Here is a 6,000-nt window from a genome sequence, read left to right as displayed (position 1 = left end):
GGTCAAACTTGCACGGATATGGATTATCTGAAGGTTGTTTTTTTTGCTGCTGTATACTGTTTGTGTACTGTATACGTGAAGACTGTCAGTAACCCAGTATGTATATATATTTAAGTGAAGCTGCTGAGTTTGCTTAAATTATTTTTGTTATTGTTAGATATGTGAGAATCTAAGATTTCATGGAATGCCTAATTTTGCATTCAAACAAGCTAACTAGTCTTGCATTTTCAGGCCTGTTTTTTACAAATCCCATTCACATACCATACCATAAACATACACAATACACGATTGCTTTGTCAAATCATACAGAGATTCATTCAAATATAATAGTAACAAACTTTATCACATATGCAACGTTTATTTTCCCTGGGTGAAAGGAGTAATAAAAGGACAGGATACAGCAGTAACTGGACAATCAGCGTAAGCTTAAAGTGGATGAACAGTCTCCGTGAGCAACCTTACTGTCAAACATATCAAATCACCCAGCAAACACAATTGCACAGATGGTGTCATAGAATTCATTGCTGAGATGACACTGGTGGTTATCCGGGCGAAAAGGAACCAAAACGGCTAGCAGCCTTTATCATTCAACAGAATGGCCGTATTCTACCAACAAGGGTGAGGCCTGCCAGCAACACCTGTTGTTCTCAGCCAACTTCCACCCCACACTGTCGAGAAATCCCAGCTGGGGGGGGGACAACCATTTCATTCACAAAGGCAGTGGGCACTTCCTTGTCTACAGTAACGTTAAACCGAATTATTTATTAATTATAAGTGTTGATAAAATGGTATTTTTGTCATTGTCGTTGTGAATAAATGTGATCACCCAGCATTCATTGTAACCAACCTTGGGCCCACATCATACGCTGGCCTGAGGTTGGATAACCTCAGGCAACGACGAATGCCCGGGTATTTATCTATGTATATTAAGTTAAATAAATATGGATTGGGTTTCAAGGAAAATGGACAACTGCCTGTTCAGATAGGCCTACACAATGACATAACATGTCATATGACTCATAGACAGCACAATAGAGATGAAGAATGACATGAGAGCTGCTTTTCACAATGTCACAGCATGCCAGATAAAAGATTGAACGATTGGACAACAATTCCTTGGAATGCCCCTGAAGCCTAATCCAGACAGGACTGCATCAATGTCTTGGAAAAAATGTTTTGGTACATTTTCCAGATGTTATCTGCTTGTTTTTCATCATTGACATCTCTTTAAATGGTCAAGAATGTGCAGAACACAAATAATAACAGCTGTTACTTGGTATAAAACTTTGCGATGTCAATACTGATGCCAACATTGTAAATTCTGGAGTCAATACAGTATATCAGTCAAGGCTATTGATTACAGAGCAAACGTTGTAAGCAATGCTCATAAAATCGAACATTTGGGGTTGCAATCGCTTTGAACTGAATGATGGATTCAATAAATGAATGACTCAATGACTCCAGGTATTGCCTATAGCAGGGGTGGGCAACTTTGATGATGGAGAGGGACACTATATTTCCACACTCACTCCAGGGGGAGTTTATTTTTCTTAAATTAATGCCCTTTTTTGTCATTTTAGTATGTCACACAAAAGTAGCAAAAATAGCCGATCTACAAGCTCATTCTCGTATGTCAAGCTCATTCCAGTATGTCACACAAAAGTAGCAGAAATAGCCGTTCTACAAGCTCAAAACGCGTTGTGCTGCGACGTGTTTTGAGCTTGTAGATCGGCTATTTTTGAATTGAAATCCTGAATTATGTTTTGCTATTTTTGAATTGGAATCCTGAAAGTAACATTTTTATTTAATTCCAAATGCATTTAGTTATACTTATGTTAACTTTATGAACTTAAAGGTATAGTAGGCAACATTAAGCCTATATTTGAAAAATACCTCTATATATATATTTTGCATTTTTTCCCCTCTATCAGCCACTATATAATGATGCTGGGGCGTTTTCCTGCATTGAAAAACACTCCTCTTTCTGAAATCCGTATTTTCCCTACTATTTAGGTTACACATCCGGGTATCCGGTGCGTAAATTCACGCACGCATGTGCGCATCCGTGCGCGTCCGTGTCCGTGTGAACTTTTTACTTTCGGTTTTAAAATGCTCTCAAACTTCGTTTTTTAGGCACATAATTTACTTTTCAAAAAGCGTTTGGATAGAATTTAGTTGTTTAACTTCATATATGTGGTCAATTTGTCATGAAAGAGCCTATTTAAAAATAAAATTTCAGAGAACCGGCAGGGGCGGGCAGTTCCGCGAATTGTATCCGAATAAAGTAACCTATATTCGGCATGGCCCGTTTAGAAGTCTGCTTACTCTATGGAAGTCCTCCGTGCGTCACCCCCTGGTGGTCGGGGAAACGAACTACTGGATTTTTTTTCTTTGTTTATCTCTGAATCGCCTACAATCCATTGTATATAAAAAAAAAGGCAATATAATTTTGATACTAGTCATTAAACTACTAATATAGACAGAAGTAATTAAAGCAAGCAGCTAAAATAAATAATATATCAGTATTCCGATATTAACCTGCATTAAAGGTAATGACAGCAAGAACTAGATCAGCTTTCTAAAAATAAACGTCTGAGAAGTCCCTTTAAAACATGGGATGTGCTGCTGATTTATCGCCAGTGGCATGACAAAGAATGCTGAAGTGTTTTATTTGACAATGAATAGATGTTTTTATTTTTTATTATCAGTTTAGAACAGTGGTTCTCAAACATTTTCACATATAGGTCCCCAAAATGTACGTATTTAGCTGCGGACCCCCATTTAAAAAGATTATGTCCTGGGACCGCCTCAAGTGAAGATTTGTCAACATTTGTTGCAGATCTGCTATTTTCAAGTTGTCAAAAAAATAAAGTAGGTCCCGGGACCACACTTTGAGAAGAAGATCTTTTTAGTCACATAGATGTTGTTACTTGTATCCATTTTATTCATTTTTATCTGATCACAACACAATTTGCCTTAGAGTGCCTGACAGTATTCTAATGCCACTTACTTACTGTATACTGTAGGTACATCTGTTATAACAGTGGTTCTCAAAGTGGGGTCCAGGGACCCCCAGGGTCCTTGAGGGAGTTCCAGGGGGTCCCCACTCCCCAGCTAAATGATAGATAGTTACAGTAGGAACCAAATGGACCCTTATGGGTCTGTAACTCTGAGAGTGTACAAATGGAACCAAATGGACCCTTATGGGTCTGTAACTCTGAGAGTGTACAAATGGAACCAAATGGACCCTTATGGGTCTGTAACTCTGAGAGTGTACAAATGGAACCAAATGGACCCTTACGGGTCCATTTGGTTCCATTTGTACGCTCTCAGAGCTAAATTAATATTGATTTTAAAATATAAATCGTGGTCCCAGAGATAGAAATGCCATTAAATGGGGGTCCGTATATAGCCTAATGCATGTCAAACTGGGGGTTCTTGAATTAAAATGGTTGAGAATCACTGCTATGCTGTAAAAATCTTCTCTTATGGGGGGTTCCTGGCATATTTTTTCAAATGGGGGTCCGCAGGCTAATAAGTGTCAATTTGGGGGTGCTTGACATGAAAAGGTTTGAGAACCACTGTGTTATAAGCTGTAAACACCACCCTCTTGTATGAAGGAAAAACATTATCTGCCGTGGTAATCAGAACAGAGCGGTGTGTCGTTTCAATGACCATGTGAACAGCGAAGCCTGATTTGAGTATAAATTAAGCATGAGGCTACAGTCATTGATGTTTTGACAGCCACCGGATTCCAGCACCTTTAGCCGGCAATTATAGTAGGCCTATAGACACTTACTGGTAATCTCTGATACTTGCTCTGTGAGTATTTGGTCACTGTCATGTTTCTATTTATCATACTTACAGTATTTGTTGGACACATTACACACTGTAGTAAAATCCTCAGTGTTAAAATAACAAATGTAACCAAATGGACAGTTATAATTTTGTTTTTGTTAGACCGTATTTGCAATATCAAAATATCTGTATAGCATCATGTTCCAAAGTGCATGTTTCTGTATGTTAGTGATGTCCACTAACATGCAGTATTTAACACCTTCCCCTGCAATGTATCCCTTGGCTACAACACAAGACAATTACTCAGACAGGTAAACACCTCTAAGGTTCTCTTACTTTGCATAGCAATTCACCATGACTGTGTGACTTACAATAGAACAGAACAGTATATTGATGGTATTGTTTCTACTGTATACTGTATACATATTATGATGTGTTTACTGCATCATCTGCAACAATGTCTGTCTATCTCACAGAATGCAGTATGTATGGTGTGCTCTTCGGTCTGCTCTTCGCCACGGTTTTGGTTGACTGTAAGTGCTCAGATTACTAATTACTGTGCTGTACTCATGTACTCAATGTCATGTCAGATACAGGGACATGCTGTATGTGACCCTTTTAAAGATGTTAAAAGCCTTTGTTAGGAGGCAGTCTGATTTATAAACAGTATACAACCTGCTACTGTCCTTTTCACATCCTCAAATAGCCACACTTTACTACAGAATACAAACTTGCTTTATGAAGGCCAGTCGTGCCCATTACATTGTTGGCCTGGTTTACTTGTGTTTATACGTTGCCTCTCTCCGGCACAGTCTCGGCATTCCAACTGCTCCTACTGCCCAGCAGTGCGGTCAGGAAGTGGCTCCCCCTACAAACTAACTGGACAGGGCAGAATCACCGCCATACGAATGCGGGAGCAATACGATAACTACATCCAGGAGTGAATGTCTTGCATATCCAGTTGTGAATGCTAAAATGTAATGCAGTTGATATGAGATAGCACTTTTATGCTTGAAAACAGACCCACATTAGACAGAATCTGTATAGTAGACTATTCATACCTCTGCAATTTGTCATCAGTGATTGTCTTGAGTGTCTCTGTGGGAGTGTGGACTTGTGCTCTCCTCTAGAGAATTGTCCAAATAGCATTTTCAAAATCCTTAGCCTTAATTCAATTTATTTAAATTAAATTAAAGTAATTAATGTATCATTATGCAGTTACCACTGCCAGTTGCCAATCAATGTCTAAAAAGTGACCTTGCTTTAACTTAATTTTAAATATTTCTCAGCTTCCAGTTCCGCTATGGCTGCTGTAGGTGGCTTCAAGACTGGTGGAGCTGTTTGAGGGAGAGACCATTGCCCAGGTCTCTGGGATGCTCACTATGTACAGTCAGTGGAGTTCACTACCAGCCCGAGGACGCACGCTCTCTGCAGGCCAGCCCTCTGGCCACTCCTTCAACATGTACCCCAAACACAGCCAGTCTGAGCTGGTCTTCATCAGTGGCCGGCCCGGGTCCATGGAGCCATTACCTCCATAGGAGCCCACTGGGCAGTGCTCGGCTCCAACAGCACTGCAACAGACTGAGGACAGTGTTGCCAGGTTTTGTGAGAGAAACAGTGCAACCAGGTCTATGAAAACAAGCCCAAAAGAAGTGACTGGTCTACATGAGCCCTTTAAACCTATATACATTGGCTAATTGAAAATAGCCGATCTACAAGCTCACAACGTGTCGCACGGCTATAACATAAATTTAATTTTTTTTTTAACACAAGTCTCTGGAACAAAATATTTTCTTAGATGGAGGGGGGGGGGGGGGACCGGTGGACAAATACTACTTAATTTGGGGGGGGGGGGGTCCTTGACATGAAAATGTCAACCCCCCCTGGTTTAAACAACATTTAGGAAGCAAGCCCAAATAAGCAATTTGGTGATGAAATCTTCATTTCTTAATTACTATTAGGAATTGCTCTTTAGTGCTATTCTTTTTTTAATACATGGAATTATTTGATAGTTGTTTTGGGTACCTCTTTGTTTTTGCAAGATTATATTAAAACAATAACACAACATTTCAATATGGAAGCGTTTACTTTGCTCATATCAAATAATATTAAGATGTGCTTCCCGTATCTCCCACTGAGCTGCCATGCTCAACTGTTCATGCACTTTGCTGGATGTTCCTGTGCTCAGAGGGCTGGTTTTGC

At 39.7% G+C, this 6,000-nt stretch overlaps 1 pseudogene across 1 annotated transcript; it reads left to right on the top strand.

The window, feature by feature from the left end:
- Positions 1-4,282: 4,282 nt before the first annotated feature.
- On the top strand, positions 4,283-5,383 carry LOC308095637 (zymogen granule membrane protein 16-like; annotated as a pseudogene). The gene is made up of 3 exons: positions 4,283-4,318; positions 4,611-4,738; positions 5,126-5,383. The product of its transcript is annotated as a zymogen granule membrane protein 16-like (transcript).
- The last annotated feature ends 617 nt before the right edge of the window (positions 5,384-6,000 follow it).

Source organism: Gymnoscopelus braueri, assembly GCF_963280865.1.
Source record: "Gymnoscopelus braueri genome assembly, chromosome: 11".
Classification (NCBI taxonomy): Eukaryota; Metazoa; Chordata; class Actinopteri; order Myctophiformes; family Myctophidae; genus Gymnoscopelus; species Gymnoscopelus braueri.
Note: the sequence above shows the minus strand (reverse complement) of the source record. Positions and strands in the feature narration are given on the sequence as shown.